The following is a 17,540-nucleotide window of genomic DNA, read 5'->3' as shown; positions in this document are numbered from 1 at the left end:
AATGCACTATGGGTACCTTCTCAAGAGAATACTATTCCCTAAGATGTGAGTCCCATTACCATGAAATATTTCCCCTTAACCCGGGATTCCAAACACCGACGAGTCCGCTCCGGAATCTGACTCTCACATTGGAGCCAGTGAGTCAGCTGTGACATCACTCGCTCACTCCAGCCTGAATTAGCTGCTGCACTGCCACGTTCACGTGGTTTCACGTGCCGGCCGACGTCAGAGAGCTGTCAAATACTGACAGTTTCCAGCGTGGCCACACTTGACTGAAGCAGAGGTAGACGGAGCACGACACGTCTCCAAAGGTAAGAGACCATTCCTCTTATGAGTACGCTTTACTGTTTCAACACTACCGGACTCAGTATTTACTAAAACCTTTTTTGATACCCACAGTTAATGATCGCTTTTAGCGGCACCGTTGACTGAGCAGATTCGGCATGACTCCAACTGGCTGGTTGAACCTCTGTGTCACGACTGAATCGTCCTCTTTACAGGTATGCCTCATAACGTTGTGCATAAGTTCAATGCAATATGGTTAATTAATACCGTTGCACATTAGTAATTTTTGTTTAATTCAAACAGTCACTCACAACTAGAGTATCATTTCTTAATACTATGCCGCATCTTAGATACATTTCACATTCTTTCCTTTGTAGACCTCAACCGCCCGGTGTAGGTCTTCGTTCGATTTTTGAATTTCATCGCATAGATTTGGATACCCTGACTACACAGCAGGGTCTCTGGTAAGGCCAATTTACAATTTATTTCTTGAGTAGGTGCTCACACGCCTTCCTACTTTGAATGCTCCTTCCAGAATTTCATCATAAACATCACAATAATCTTTTGTCCCCCTTTCCATTGTAATACCCGGATCTCTATTTAATAAACCAATAGGATCATAGGCATCTATTCCTTGCGGTAAGCATTACCTTCGCTACTGCAAAACACACAATAGTCCAATGGACTATTGTAACACACCTGATTTCTTGTATCCAATTAATACCACAGGCTGTCCACATCCCCTCCCTCACAGTCCTGAAGAAGACCCGCCTCTGACGCTTCTTAAGCTGCACTATCCTCAAGGGTCGAAACGTCAATGTTATTGTCACACTAGTCCATACGGTCTCCTTGACCGGAACGCAAAATCATACTTGGGTCTTGTATTCATGTGAAAACTAATGGACAGGAAGAAATAAGCTTTTGAATACACTACATTTGTGCCACTCATGTCTGTCATAGTTGTATAGCACAGTTGACCTCAAGTATCACCACATGTCACTTATCCTGCACTACAGTCACTACTGTATCGCCGTAATGCAATGTTTCCTTAGCCATATTCATTATTTGTTGTAAATAACAATGTAGCAAATAACTTTATCTTTGACCAATTTCTTTGCCCTTCTGGGGTGTTTTCCTTTTCTCTCCTTTTGTTAAAAAATTCACTTGTCGACTACTTGGAATTGAAATTTTAAATTGTATTATATGCACTGATCAAAGTAATTGTAACTTCCCTACAGAACCACTTGCTCTATATTTCATAAATACCCAGGTTCTAAGGGACACAGGGTCACCCCATTATCACTAATGGCTGAACATTCTGGCCATATCATACCATCTAATGTCTACAAATCATTTTCAAACATGTCTAGCCATTGTTCCCATGCAATGGGTGGCGTTACTGGCTAGGCAAGAAATATTGTTGGAGGAAGAATCAAAATGTATTGCATTATGTGCTTCAAATATTACTGTTTATGTATTGTTCACAATGTTAAATCTTGGTGTGATAGCACACTATTAGCGTGTTGGATGTAAACACTGAGGGGCAGATTTACAAGAAAGTGACGCATCTGTAAAGATGCGTCACTTTCCCTGCGCCACCATTAGAAACCCTTGCGCCACTATGGATGCGCCGTATTTACAATACGGCGCACCATGGCGCAAGGATTGACAGATGCGTCAGAATTTCTGATGCATCTGTTGACGCAAAAGTCACGCATTGCTGGAGTGGTGCCGCAAGCACGACGCAACTCCAGAAATGCAGGGGGAGGCCTATCCTCATTGTGCTGCGTCACTCCTTATGCCTGCTTCAAGCAGGCGTAAGAATTTGATGCAGTGGCGTCCTAGAAGTGGCGCAGTGAAATCTTGTAGATTTCACTGCGTCACTTCTACCAGGCTTTTTTTGCGTTGGAACGCCCACCCTGCATACGTCATACCTGACGCAGGTGTAAGTGACGCAGGGCTTTACACCATGACGCATCTCCCTAGATGCGTCACGTTGTAAATGGGCCGCATTTTTACGCTGCTGCTGCGTCACGAAAAGTGACGCAACAGCGGCACAAAAATGACACAAGGGGCTTGTAAATCTGCCCCTTAGTGTTTGATGCCTTGCTCCTTGTGAATGTCAATAACCAAAACTACGGTGTGAACTTATAGCATACAGCAAATGCACTTTCCTGTAAATGGTTCTTGTCCTGGTATTAGTTTCCACTAGATGACTGCACTGAGAGCTCACCATTAAACTACTGTTCTGCTCAGTCTCCAACAAGCTGGGCATGGTCAGTGATATAATGGAGCATGCTCCTTTAGGCGTGACGTGTGCTTGACCACAGGATTGAAAGACAGGACGGCAGCGGGCTTCAACAGGAGTGCCTGCGCTTCGGTCTTGTAGGCGATTTTAGCGCGCTCTGCAATGCGGAGTGCTCGCACTTAAGTTCTGCTTCCTCTCCGTGTCGCTACGCTTAATTCGACTCATCTCAGCTACTTTCCTGGCATGAAAACTACAAATGGTGCATGGGGCTATCACAACCCACCAACACTCAGTGGATGTGGAGGTGAGCACTGTGACAAAATTAATGTCATATAACAAATACCTTTATGAGTGAGCCCTATGTCTATAAACACTGGTGCGGTGGTGTGAGCAAATGGGGTAAATCTTGATTGGAAGTGGTGTTTTTACACCACTGAGCTGGGACTGATTGTGGCTTCTAAACTGTTTAGGGCTTATAAGCTGTGCTGTGGCAGCTGATTTGCAGGTCAGGCGCTGGCTTTGATGCGCAGCAGAGCTTATTTTATAATATGGGTAATTTATTTATTTATTTGAGGAGTTTTATACAGCACAAACATGACCTGAAGGAAATAAAGAGTAAATACAAATTCATAGTAACATTAAAAAAGAGTAAACGATGTACAGTTGGAAATGTAAACAAAATAGCAGCAATTACTCTGGTTACATAATCAAAAATACAAAGTAGGGGGAGGAGCCTAGCGCTTGACCAAGATGGCCGCGTGAGCCTTGAGCTCCCGCGACCCTCGCGCCCTCCTGCAATCATCCTGTCCTAAATCCTGATTTTCATGCACGGAATCCTGCAGATGAGTCACAGCTGGGGCGATTGACGTTGTCTGGGCTAAGATCGCCCACCGGGGACCGAAGTTGTGCATGGCGGAAGATTGCGGCCTACCTCCGAAGGCTGCCAGGGGCTTGCGTTGGCAGGATGCCCGGCCACTAATTGAACAACAGCGGCCTTGGGAGGTGTGAACTGGCGGACGGGTGCCGCTGCACTTTCACTTTCACTTTCTCGCCCTTTGCTTGCTCTGGGTTGGGAGTGCTTCGTGCCGATCCCCTGTTATCTGGAAGACCTCCACTCGACCCTGGCTGGCTGCTGAAGTCCTAGTTGACCCTGTTTCCTCTGGCTGAGTGAGGGACGTCTTTTTGCGACTGACCGCCCTGCTGTTCGAGATGTCGACCAAATCAGAGGCAGACAAGCCGAAGTCTAAGACTACCAGGCGGGGAGGCTATACCCAATCCAACAATATGGATCGCTATGCCCAGCAGAAGGGGTCGCCTGGTGGATCGGGACAGTCGCTGGAAGCACGGAAGGCCGATTCATCCCCAGCCTCGGAGTTATCATTGCAGGATATCAAGGGGGCGATAGATGGGATGCAATCTTCGATTGGGCGACAGTTCGAGACCCTGGCGCACAAGGTGGACATGATTTTGGTTGATGTCAACTTGATTCGCGCGGACCTGGGCAAAACCAATGAGCGGGTCAAATCCCTGGACCTCAAGACTACTGGCCTCGCGGACGATGTCTCGGAACTCCAGGCTGAGGTTCCTAAGTTACGAACCGCGAATGACCTCTCCGCCCGCCGGCTCGAAGACTTTGAAGGTCGGGCCCGGCGCAATAATGTGCGCCTTATTGGGGTCCCGGAAACTTCGGAGGAGCTCTCCGTGGATTTACTCGTCGAGGACTTGGTGGTGAATCATCTTGCGCCTAAGGGCCTCGGCAGGTTTTTTGCGGTTGAGCGGGCTCACCGAGTGCCTGGCGGACGGCCTAAGGTGGGAGCCCCCCCGCGGCCGATTGTCGCCCGGATCTTTAACTTTCGGGATCGAGACGCTATCCTGCAAGCATTGAGGGTGACAGGCCCGGTGCCTTTTCAGAATGCCTCTGTGAGCTTTTATCCTGACTTCACCCAGATGGTGCAGAAACAGAGGCAGAGTTTCCTGGGGGTGAAGCGGCGGCTTAGGGAGATGGACCTGAAGTATGCCATGCTTTTCCCCGCCAAGCTACGTGTGGTGTATGAGGATCGGACTTTCTTCTTCGAATCACCGGACATGGCAGGGGACTGGTTGGATGCGCTCCCTCGGCGACAGCCCGGCCGGGACCGCGTGGATGGAGCGGAAGGCGACCGGGATGGACAGAAGTGATACCCCCGGTGTCGGTCTGTTTTGACTCAGCCCCGGACAGTGACTCGCACCCTACTGCAGTAATGGGAGGGCGGCGGGGGGAAGATAGGAGCTCTTTCCTCCCTTGGGGTACTTTTTGTAGATTTGTTTTTGATAGGGCGACAGGCACACTGCAAGTTGGGGGGGCTTTGTAAGCTGACGCAGGGGTGCAGGGAGGGGGGGGATTCGGGATGTTGGGGTTGTTGTTGGGGGCTGTTTTTTTCTCGCAAGGCGTAGCAATTGTTGTCAGTATTGTCCGATCGTGGTTCTCCGGGGGGGGTGGAGGTCTCTTTGTGTTTGGGGATGGGGGATAGGGGCTTAAACATAATTAGCTGGAATGTTAATGGCTTAGGGGATCGTATTAAACGGGGGATAGTCCTGCAATTCTTGAAACGGACCTCGCCAGATGTGGTCCTCCTGCAGGAGACCCACCTTATAGGGAATACATGTTATGCACTTAACAGAAAGGGTTATAAATTCATTGCTCACTCGGGGTTCTCCTCAGGCTCCAGGGGTGCGGGCATACTTGTTAGAGCTTCCCTACCATTTGAGGTTGACTCCACCATCACTGATGATAGGGGGCGCTTTGTGGCTGTGGCGGGGAGGTGGGAGGGCAGAACGTTGGTATTGGTTTCTGTTTATGTCCCCCCTGCCCTACAGGCCTCCACGTTTGCTGATCTGGGCAAGGCCTTGTTGGAACTCCCCGAAGGGATGTTAGTGGTGGGAGGAGACTTCAATGCGGTTGGATCTGGAATGCTCGATAGGTACCCGCCCAGGGACACCGGGGGTGCTCAGAAGTGGCTTCCTGACTTTATAGATACTTTTGGCCTGGTAGACTGTTGGAGGCTACGGCACCCCACTCAGAGACAATATACCTTTCATTCCGGGGCCCACGGGAGTCTCTTTCGGATTGATTACTTGCTCACTCTGGCTGCGCACGCCTCATTGGTATCTGAGGCTAGGCACATGGCACGGGGCATATCTGATCACTCGCCGGTGTGGGCCCGTCTGGATATTGGCCGGGTGGTGGGGGGCAGGGTGGCTCCCATTAACCCCTGGTACTTTCGTGACCCCAAGCTGCGCAGTGCGTTGCTGAAGACAGTTGATCACTATTTTCAAGATAATCAGGGTTCAGTTGAATCAGCTGTGTCCTTGTGGGAAGCTTTTAAGACTGTATTGAGAGGGGAGGCCCTTTCCTTGGTAGTGGCCGCCAAGCGGCGGAGAGACGCCGAGGTGACACAAGTAGAGGACGAGATAGCGGCTTTAGAAGTGGCCTTGGAAGAGGATGTTGCAACGGCCACACTGCATAATTTGAGCTTGAAGCAATTGGAATATAGGGATCTGGTGACGAACGCTGCCAAGACCCTCAATAGGGAGCAGCAGGGTCGATTGTACGATGTTGGCGATAAGGCTGGGAAATTGCTGGCGTGGTTGGATAAAAAAGAGCGTGTTAATCGAGTGGTGCCGGAGTTGTCGATGGATGGGGGAGAGGTTGTCACTGACCCCGACGGTATAGTTCAGGGTTTCTCGGACTATTTTCGTACGGTATACACCTCGGTTTCGGATAGGCCGACTGAGGACTCGTGTGACCTTCTGTGTGATATCGCTCTGCCCTGCCTCTCTGCCATTGATAGGGATGACCTCGATGGAGATATAACTGTCGACGAAGTGGCGTGTGCTATCCGTGCGTTGCGCTCCGGTAAGGCCTCGGGCCCAAATGGTTTGCCGATTGAGCTGTATAAGCTTCGTCCGGATAAGTTGGCTCCTCACCTGCGCGCCATGTTCGTGGAGGCGCGGGTGAATGGGTTTCTTCCGCTCGATCAACGGCTGGCGACGATTGTGGTAATACATAAAGACGGTAAGCCCCGGGACAAGTGTGGCTCCTATCAGCCGATATCACTTCTCAACGCCGAGCCGAAAATCCTTGCTAAGATCCTTGCTAACCGCCTGGTCCGGGTGCTTGGCGACTTGATCCACCCGGATCAGTCGGGCTTCATCCCGCACCGTAACACTGCACTGAATCTTAGACGCCTTCATGGAGTGATCGCTAGGACGGGCACGATGCGAGAGCCGGCTATTGTGGCGTCCCTCGATGCCACGATGGCCTTCGACACGGTGGAGTGGGCATACCTGTGGGCTGTGCTAGCCAAGTTCGGCTTTGGGCCTGGATTTGTAGGCTGGGTGAGGTTGCTCTATGAGGGGCCTCTTGCTAGCGTCGTGGTGAACGGGCGGGCGTCGGCACCGTTCGAGCTCGGGAGAGGCACCCGGCAGGCCTGTCCCCTGTCGCCGTTGTTGTTCGCCCTTGCTCTTGAGCCGCTGGCGGCGTGGATACGATGGCACCCGGATATACGTGGGATTCGTTGGTCGCCTGACCACGAAGACCGTATTTCACTTTACGCAGACGATATTCTGCTATACCTCGCCTCGCCTAAGAAATCTCTGATAGTGGTTTGCGACGTCTTGACTTCTTTCGGTAGGAACTCTGGTCTTGTCATTAATTGGGGGAAGTCATACTTGTATGTCCTGTGTGGGGATGTCCCGCCTGTCCCGCGCAACTGCTCGATCCAGATAGCCCGGCAGGGCTTTTTGTATTTGGGGATCTATATTTCCACCGACCCCATTTTAAGATACGAGAAGAACTTGCTCCCTCCCTTGGCACGCCTGCGATGGGACGTGGCGGGCTGGCGGCGGTTGCCGCTTTCCCTCCTTGGCCGTGCCGCCCTGTTTAAAATGATGTCTCTTCCCCGTTTCCTCTATGCCCTGCAGAATACCCTTGACTTGGTCCCGGCCAGTTATTTCCGTGAGGTCGCAAGCCACCAGCGCGCGCTATTGTGGGAAGGGCGCCCGCGCATAGCGATTGTTAAGTTGACGCTTCCGTGGTACGACGGGGGTATCGCGCTTCCAGACATTCGACGTTATTATTGGGCCACTCAGTTGAGCGCGATTAACCATGGTGTATATGGTCCGGCGCTGAGCCCCGGCTACGCCATGGACCGATGGTTGCTGCGTGGGGGCAATTACCACAGAGCGTTGTACTCGAAGTCGTCGGACTTAAACCTTACGGGGCCCACCAGGGTGGCCGTGCATGTATGGAAGGTGGCGACGGATTCACTGGGCTGGAGGGGTAAGCTTACCCTTGCCACCCCTCTGTTTGACTCCGATATTCTGAGAAAGCTCTGGCATACAAAAGGGTTTGAGAAATGGGACCTGATCGGTATATCCAGGGTTGGAGACCTTTTGGTTAAGGGTAGGGTAAAGTCATTCGAGGAGCTGTAGAAGGAATATGAGCTAGGGAGCACGGAGTTCTTCCGATACGCTCAAGTGTGCCACGCCTTGCGGTCAGTCCTTGTAGAGGGGGAGAAGGTGCCTGAGTCCTCTCCGTTAGAGGACCGGATCCTGGATGGCCATATGCCAGAGAGTACAATCTCGCTCATTTATAAGAAACTAATTAATGTTCGGGCGGATCTTCTTCTAGGGTTGCGCGATCAATGGACCAGGGATGGCCTCGAACTAGATGATGAGGATTGGCAGTATGCAGTTTCTTCTCCCAAAGAGGTCGCGATCCCCGCGCGCCTGCGGCTGGTGCAGCTTAAAATACTCCATAGGGTCTATGTGACGGGGCCCAGGCTGGTTCATATGGGTTTCTCTGAGGAGGGCTTATGTAAGAGAGGCTGTGGTATGGTGGGCACCTTCCTACATATTATTTGGGAATGCGGTGTGATTATGGAGTTTTGGAAGCGAATCCACGATGTGATGGGGGAGGTGACAGGCATTGTCATGCAGCCAGAGGCGCGGTGTTGTCTCCTGAATGTTTGGGGTCCTACTGACCACGACGCGGCATAGACTCAGTGGGTGACCCTAGGGAACATGGTAGCCAAGCGCGACATCGCTCGCCTGTGGGGCTCTACTAGGCCTCCTACATTGACAGCGTGGATGGAAAACATGGACTGGAGCATGTTCAGGGAGAAGACAGTGTATTGTGCTCGAGGGCGCCCTCGGAAATGGCACTCTGTATGGGCGCGATGGAACCAGTACAGAGGGGGCATATGCCTGCCCCCGGACCCGCCTGAGGAGCAGCTCTCCCCTTAGCTTTCTTTCCGGCTTTGTACTCCTTGCTGGTATGTGTTTGTCTTCTTGAGTCTCTGACTTCCCCTCCTTTCCCTTATTATAGACCTGTGTCTGATGGACGACATGGGGCTCGCTCCCCCTGATGGGAACCCTTTTTGTGCTTTCAGTACTTATCGCCTTGCTTGTGTTTAGGTTCGGGTTTGTGTTTATTTAAAACAGAACCTTTGATTCTCCTGTCAGTGAAATGTGGACGCTCACATGTGTTGTGTTTCTAAAGCTGCCGTGCCTCCGGGTTGTCGGCTGAATAGCTGTGTCACTGATTTAAAAGAATAAAGGTTTTTGAAAAAAAAAAAAAAATACAAAGTAGCAGAATACAAAAGATGTGAACAGAACAATATACAGTAAAATGTGTGAACGCTTGGTTCTGAGGTCGAAGAGGAAGCAAGTTACAAGGTGGGAGAGGAGAGCCATAGTATCTCCGGGGTACTGATGCACAGGTTACGAGAGGGGTGTGGAGTAGGGGTACCGGTGACCTAGTCCGAGTGAGAGAGGAATTTGTTGGATAGAATTTATTTTACTTCTTTCCGGAAGAGGGATGTGGATGGGTTGCATCTGATCTCCGTGGGTAGAGAGTTCCAAATGTTTGGCGCCATTTTCAGAAAAGGAACAGTTGTAGGTTTTCTTTTTCTTAAATTTTTGCGGCTTGAGAAGTAAAGAGCTTGTGCTTCTGGAGGATCAATGTCCTCCCAATAGGGTCAGTTTCTGGGACAGCTAGAGGAGGGTATTGTTGTGCAGCGCTTTGTGGGTCATGCAGGCAACTTTGAAATGTATCCTGTCCTAGAAGGGAAGCCAATTCAGTACAAGAAGGTCAGGGGTGATGTGATCACTTTTTTTAACCCATGATGAGTCTACATGCAGCATTAAGGGTAGCCTTCAGAGGTGCAAGTGAGGTTTTCAGGAAGCACACAAGGGTAGTGCTACTGTTTTCTAGTTTTGAGAGCACAGGTGCATGAGTCGCGATTGTGAGGTCAGCTGCGGGGAGGAAAGGTTTTAGATTTCTAAGGATATACAGTTGATGGTTGGCTCCTCTGGTGATGGCGGTGATGTGTTTTTGCATGGAGAAGTCCTTGTCTAGTGTTATATCTAGGGATTTAGCAGAGTCGACGATGTGTGGAGTGCGATTCAAGGCAGAGAGAAGAGGGAGCCAGTCGTTGATGTTAGGGGTGGTAGTGGGTGGAGTAACAGTAAGAATTCAGTTTTAAGTGCATTGAGTCTGATGTGGTCACAAGTTAGCCATTTTTAAGTTTTTGTTCGGGTGGAGGTTATTCTTATGAACAGTTGGGTGTCGTCAGCATACATATGGTAGGAGATATGGGAGTATTTGAGGACTTCAGTAAGGGGCTGCATTTACAGTTTGAACCATGTCGGGGAGAAGATAGAACCTTCGGGGACACCAAACGATAGCGGAGACTGCTCAGAAGGAATGTGATTGATTAGGAAGGGCTGCAATCTGTTGTGTAAAAAGGAGAACCATTTTAGCACGGTGCCGGAGAGGCCCATCCTATGTTCTAGAAGAACAACAAGGGCAGCATGGTTGATGGCGTCAAAGGCTGCAGACAGATCCTGCAAGATCAGGAAGCAAGATTAATTATGGTCGAGTGAACGCAGGGCATTGTCGACAATGTAGACCATGGCAGTTTCGGTGCAATGACCCGAATGAAAGCCGGATTGACAGTGGTTGAGGAGTAGCAATACACTCATAATGAACTCATCATTAACTCACTGTAGCTCTCATCTGTTAAATTGTGAGTTTCCTTTATTTCACAAATATCATTTTGCTGATGCATGAAATGTGTTCATTTGTACCCACTGAGGGTCACTGAAAAATGCGCTGCAATGTCTAATCGTCGCCAAGATTTAGATTTGCTCAATGCAAAGCTGCGATGAACTATACAGTGCTGCACTGCGTGAGCAGCAACTAATTGTGCAATATCATATTTATTACATATCCCATGTTGATGTTGTCCATTGTCATTAAGAAAGTCTTTTTTGCACAACACCAATGCAATTTAGTGTTGTGCAAAGGTGAGCGAGTGCTCTTGAAACAGTTTCACTCTAGGCAAAACAATACAGTTTCAACACTGCAGTCTCATAAACTTTCAGTGCAAACAAATCGTTTACATGTGAAAACTGATTGACGCAATTGTTTGCCAGTCTGCATCCAATGAAACACTATTATGATGTGCTAGAGCTCATGCTTAAGTTTGGTAAATGTGGGCTCAAGTCTATAAGAACTAATTGTTGGAATGTGGTGAGATTAAATAAGCATCTCACAATCTCTAATAATGTTCCCCTTGATCTTTTTATGTCTAGCACTAGCCAAGACCATTTGATTTGCTAAAATTATATGTATAGTTTACTTACTTGTAGGGGCTTTCAACCATCTCTCTTCATCCATTGGTTTGTTACAGTGTCATTCACATTTTCTGTCCACCCTTTACAGCATATAGCATGGAACAGTGAGTCAGCCCACTTCAGCCATTGGCTAACTTCACTGTGAGGGACAATATTCTGCCCTTTCACAAGGAGCAGGGACTACTACGGCAATGTGTGCTTTTTGAGACCCAAAAAATACTTTTGTTGTTGGCCAATGTTTTTGTTTCAGATAAACTAGAGCCAAGCAGCTTCCTCAACAATAAAGTTTTGCAAAGTCAGAGTCTTTTATGGTCAGATGGTACAAATGGTAAAATGGCTGTCGACAGCTCAAGGAAAATGTAATTTCAGTTAATTGTGCCTCTCCTTGTGACAGTGCAGTTTTTGGAGCTCCGGTCCCAGCTGTCATCTTGCATCTCTGCTGCATCCTACACGTGGCACCTATATGGCATTATCTTGCTGTATTGATGTGCCGACCCTGGTTATTGGTTATTGATTTCACAATATAGCCTGTCTCTTTGTGATTGGTACTTTTTTTAAAATGTCTGCATCCTTTTTTACCTGTTTTCTACAGCAGACCTGCGGCAAAACAGTGAGAGATAGATGTTGGTGTCTATGGGCACCACACGCAACTGCATAAATAAAGAAATGGCTCTCTAATGGTTGTATGGTTGTACTAGCTTCATGGTGGTTGTGCGCTCACTCAGCACTTTTGGCACTCAACTTGTTATTCCTCTTTTAAATTGTCTGGTACATTATGTCTGTTTTGGTATATGGTTTTTCATGTTTTGTTTCATTTTGTTTTTTGCAGTTGATAGAAATGTTTTAGAGATATGTAGTTTTCTGCATTTTAATCTTATGTGTATATTATTTTCCCACACTTTATCATGAAGCTGAAACAAGAGGAATCAATCAAATAATCAATACTTGCCAAAGGTTGGCTACTCAGTCGTGACAGTCTCAAGGTGCTGGGAGGGAGGGGGTGTTGTAGGTCCAATTGGGTGCTGAGCTTGATTTGAAGAGCCAGGTCTTGAGCTTCTTCTTAAATTGTGTCAGCGACGGGGATTGCCTGAGGTGTAGGGGCATGGTGTTCCAGGTTTTGCAGCGAGGTAGGAGAAGGGTCTTCCTCCGTTTCTGGTCTTGCTGATCTGAGGCACAGTGGCGAGGGCCAGTTGGGAGGTGAGTACGTGGAATGTGAGGTGGTGGTTCAGGTGTGCTGGTCCGGCGTCATGGAGGGCTTTGTAGATGTGAGTGAGGAGTTTGAAGGTGATTATTTTGTTGACTGGGAGCCATTGATGTTCTCGTAGGTGTTCGGAGTTGTGGCTGCAGCAAGGGATGTTGAGGACCAGTCTGGCTGCAGCATTCTGAAGTTTGCGAAGACGTTTCTGGGTGGCACCTGTGTGAAGTGCTTTGCTGTAGTCGAGACTGCTGCTGATGAGTACGTGGGTGACCGTCTTCCTGGCCTCAGTGGGGATCCATCTGAAGGTCTTCCGAAGCAGGTGAAGAGTGTGGAAACATGAGGAGGAGACAGCGTCAATCTGGTGGTTCATGGTGAGTGATGAGTCCAGTATGCAGCCGAGGTTTTGTGCTTGGTCAGTGGGTGTGGGGGGTGTTCCTGACTCAACAGGCCACCAGGAGTCTTCCCAAGCGGAGGTGATGGGCCCCAGGATGAGGACTTCGGTCCTGTCCGAGTTGGGCTTGAGGCAGTTGTCTCTCATCCAGGTTTCAACGGCCTTCATCCCATTGTGAAATTTGTCTCTGGCAACGGTGGGCTTGCTGGTGAGGGAGAGGATCAGCTGGGTGTCATTGGCGTAGGAAACAACGTTGAGTCTGTGGCTTCTGATGATGGCTGCGAGTGGGGCCATGTAGATGTTGAAGAGCGTAGGGATCAGGGAGGACACCAGAGGTACTCCGTAGGCTGAACTCTGTGGGTTCCAAGAGGAGCGGAAGAAGTCTGACTCACTGTGTTCTACTGGTGAGGAAGGAGCGGATCCAGTCCAGGGTTTTGTTTCTGATGCTGGAATCATGAATTCGGATAATTAGGGTGCGGTGAGAGATGGTGTCAAAGGCAGCCAAGAGGTCGAGGAGGATGAGGGCTGCTGTTTCTCCCCAGTTGAGGAGGGAGTGGATGTCGTTGGTGAGGAAGAGGAGGGCGATCTCTGTGCTGTGGTTGCATTTGGAAGCCGGATTGAGAGGAGTCCAGGACATGCTTGGCTTCGTGGAACTCGAAGAGCTGGGCGTTGATGGCCTTCTTAATGACCTAGGCTGAGATGGGGTCAGGGAGATGGGTCTGAAGTTCTTGAGGTTTGTCGGGTCGGCGGATGTTTTCTTTAGCAGGGGGTTGGTCTTGGCGTGTTTCCAGTTGTTGGGGAAGGTGGTGGTCTCGATGGAACAGTTGATGGTGTGGCATAGTTCGGGGGCGATGGTGGTGGCGGCTCTGTGGAAGATGAGGTGCAGGCAGGGGTCCGAAGGGGTTCCGGAATGAATGCTGTTGATGGTCTTGAGGGTGTCGTCCATGGGGAGCAGGGTCCAGTTGAGCAGGTTCTGTTGAGGGGTGGCTTCCTCTTGTGTTATTATGCCTTAATTCTTATACCTTAGTAGAGCAGAGATAGAGACAAAAGGGCCTATTCACATACCGCATTCTGTAGTAAGTGAAGTAGCACTACATTAGCACTACTCACTTACTGCAAAATGTTGTTCTCCAACCTACATGTGGAGGTCTCTGCCTCCACTTATACTATCTTTTCTGACTGAAGCTCTGCATAAAAGTGGCAGAAATCTCTGCATATGTCCATATGTGTTTTGTTGTAAATGTGAAAGGAACCATGAGGAGTGGCTAATAAATGGGATTACTTGCAACAAAATAGAAGGGACTCAAAGAGAGACAAGAACGAGTTTAGGGAAGGATATCCAGAAAAAAAACACTCACCCACAAAAAGCCCATTACTATTCAAAAACTACACTTCTGAAGTTACTACAGTCTAAAAGGCCACAAAACAGTCGTAAATGTGCTTTAGGGCAGCCTTGAAGTAAGTATAGAGCCACACATGGCCACTCATATGTACTGCAACACACTCCTATAGAAAATAACATAGAGAGGAACTTTAAAGGATATCATAAGAAATAATGTTGACATAATTTTTTTGAATGTTAGAGTTAAATACTTATATTACATTTAAATCTAAAAAAGCAAACAGTTAAAAAATAATGACATTTATTTAAAAAAAAATGTAATTACAATTTTAAATTGTTTGAAAATAATTGAAAATAACTTTTACTTAAATGTACTAAATATATAATTACTATTGAGAATTGTTTTTTTTATAAATTTTGTTTAAAAAATAATATTATAAACTAACTAAACATATTTTACATATTTAATGAATTAATGTGCAGTAAACAATTATTTAATCAGTTGTAGATTGATAATAATTATTTAAATTTGTATTTTACTGTAAAATATTCTCAACATTTGTTATAAAATTAATACAGTTTGTTATGTTTCTCTATACTTTATAATAGTCAGATCATCGTCTATGTGTGAAAAGTTAGTAGTAGCAACATTGCACTTGTGAATTCAGTATTCGATGCCTTCATCCGCTGATTTCTGGGGATTGAGACCTGTAAATTAGGTTTAAATCTAAACTGAGAAAAGGTGACTTGCAAAAAATTTTGGATTTACACCAAGGTGCAAGAGTAAATTCAGACAAGAGAAATGTACTCATGTAAATGCACCTTTCTAAATTTGGCCGATAGAGAAGCTGGAAGAAATGAGCTCTTGCTGGGTAAAATCTGTATTTACTCAAGTGGCAGCATGGGAGCCACCAATTATGATATGTGAACAAAATAAATCCTGCATACAAGTAATGAAGGAATAACATGGAGACAGCAGAAACAATCGCCATGTGCCTCATACAGTAAATATCAACCACAAGGAATAGCAAAAGCACAAAGCATGTCAAATATACTGCACCCCAGTTTTGCCTGAGGAACCCCCATAAACTTACCTGCATTCTTGGAGTGGTCCGGGTTTGCACGAGCGAAGACCCTTATTGGGTGTGTCTGGCCCCGATCAGGTCCCGGGTACGGCTCGGCATCCTCTTTCCAGGGGCTGGCACTACTCGCTGAGCTAGCTCAGGTGTTATTATGATTATGGTTATTATTATTATTGTTTAATATTGTTATCATTCATATTCTTCTTGTTCTTATGATTATTATTATTATTATTCAATAATGAATGGCATTGTTCTTATTCGTATTATTATTAGTAGTAGTAGTAGTAACAGTAAAACTAATACTAATTAATGTATTCATTAATATTTAATTTAATTAATAGTTAATAATAATGATGCGCAGCAAATGCCAGGGGTCCAGCTCCTAGGCGCTGGACATATATTTGAAAACAGAACCCGTTTCTGTTGCCAAGATAAATGTTGACAATAGTAAACAAGCAATTATCCTTGTAGCAATCTGTTTACAGGAGGGAGGAGCCTGGATGGAGAGGAGGTGAATTGTGCAAGTTGAACTTTGATCATAGTGAACATTGCAGGTATCATTGTGGCAATGTGTTTAAAGAAGGAGAGAGTAGTGGTAGAGAGGACGGAGAACGGGAGGAGAGTCGGGACATAGTGGCAGTGAATGCGAGATATGGTCGGTGGATGGCATTCTATTTATAGAAAGTAGGAGAGACCGTGGGGTCATGTGGTAGAGATCTCATGGGCTTGAGAGTGTAGGAAAGGATGCAGGAGGACAACCTGCAGGTACTTGGAGTTCCGAAGTAGCATTGATGAATCATTATTGTCTGGAGAGTTGTTTTAGGGAGTTTTTGAAAGATATGTAGTCATTCAATGAAGGAGCGTAAGAGTGTGATACAGAGAATCGTGTCAGTACAGGCAGACCGCTGCCTGGCTTTCAACAGAAGTTACGGGCTAGCCCGTATAAGGCTCCATAGGGGAGAGATGAGCCCCTGGAGCCATGTTTACCCCTTCACTAAGGCCAGCACTACTATGTGGTGCATAGCACATCTCCCGAAGGCCTCGATATACCTCTGTGTCTTAATACGGCGCAGTCCCATAGGCAAAAAAAGGCATCCAGGCATTAGCATAAGATTCCACACCTTCCACACGGTGGGATCACAAAATGCACACCTAAACATTGAAAAATACAGAAGGGGCCCTAGTTACATTTGTGGGCCTTCTGCAATATGGAGGTTACCCTAGGAGGACAAATGGCAGATACAAACTCTTGAAGTGCTTCCGGGGAGCATCTGTAATTTGGCCCAAGGACTGAAACCAGCTCGTTTTAGTGGCTGACTAGACAGACATCATTTTTATAAACCAGGGCCAGCCAAAGCCTTTGATCCATCCATGCCACATTCTATGCCATTCACCAAAGATACATCTGCATGCAATGCAACCAAATGGGAATCATTCACAAACCAATGATTATTCTAAAAACATGGCACGGTTCTGGCCCTCCTTGATCAGGTTGGACTGCCCTGTTATAAATAATTGATATCGTCTTAGCATCCTAAATTTTGCACTAGCCACGTGCAAGCCAGTCACAGATATTTCATGGACTGTTCTATGTCATTAGCATTTTAAGATCCTGCAGCCCTGGGCCCCTCCTCTCTGCCTCTAGCCCCTGCGGCTGTCAGCCCACCCCCTGACATTTATGAAAGGAATGAATACTTTATCTCTCATGATGAAGATACACTGCAGAAAGTACAGCTGTGTAAATCATCCCAAAGGCCATCGAAATGACACGTTTACTCCTTTTCCAAAATCGATCGAGGTGCAGGGAGGAAGAGACAGATAATTCAAAGGCACACATTTAGAATTGGCCACCAAACCAAGATGCAAAAAGCAAAGGAGCGGGTTCCAGAAACCATCTGACCATTCATCGTCCATGGAGCTGAAGGGGGAAGAGGCTGCATGCATCCATCAATAACTGAGCCATTTGCAGAGATTTAATGATGCATTTAAAGCACACTGAAGAAATTATGCTGTGCATTAATGGCCCATATTCTACCAAGATTTCTTTATTTAATGGGGAGTTTTGCGCAGTGTGGCGTGTCACGTCTCGGTTACTTCAGAGCGATGCGCACCTGAGGTCAGACCACTATGCTTCACTGCAGTGCTCAGGTTAAAAGTTAGAAAAAGTTGTGTTTGTAGGCCCTTCCTGAATTGAATGTAGTTAGCATAAGGTATGTTCTATTTCCACATTCTGCTTATCATGTTGGTCTATCTGAATCACACATAAACATATTCACTACTACCACCCTATATGAACTCCAGAAGATTGTCCGCAG

General features: G+C 47.3%; 1 long non-coding RNA gene across 1 annotated transcript in view; it reads left to right on the top strand.

Moving 5' to 3' along the window:
• The first annotated feature begins 245 nt into the window (after positions 1-245).
• LOC146797408 (uncharacterized) overlaps positions 246-17,540 on the top strand; it is a 48,645-nt gene continuing 31,350 nt past the window's right edge. The window contains exons 1-3 of the long non-coding RNA XR_014968988.1: positions 246-311; positions 400-500; positions 663-749. This is a non-coding gene — a long non-coding RNA (uncharacterized LOC146797408). The remainder of the gene's footprint in view (positions 312-399; positions 501-662; positions 750-17,540) is intronic.

This window comes from Triturus cristatus, chromosome 9, assembly GCF_964204655.1.
Source record: "Triturus cristatus chromosome 9, aTriCri1.1, whole genome shotgun sequence".
Classification (NCBI taxonomy): Eukaryota; Metazoa; Chordata; class Amphibia; order Caudata; family Salamandridae; genus Triturus; species Triturus cristatus.
The sequence above is the reverse complement of the archived record's forward strand: the minus strand, read 5'-3'. Positions and strand labels throughout refer to the sequence as shown.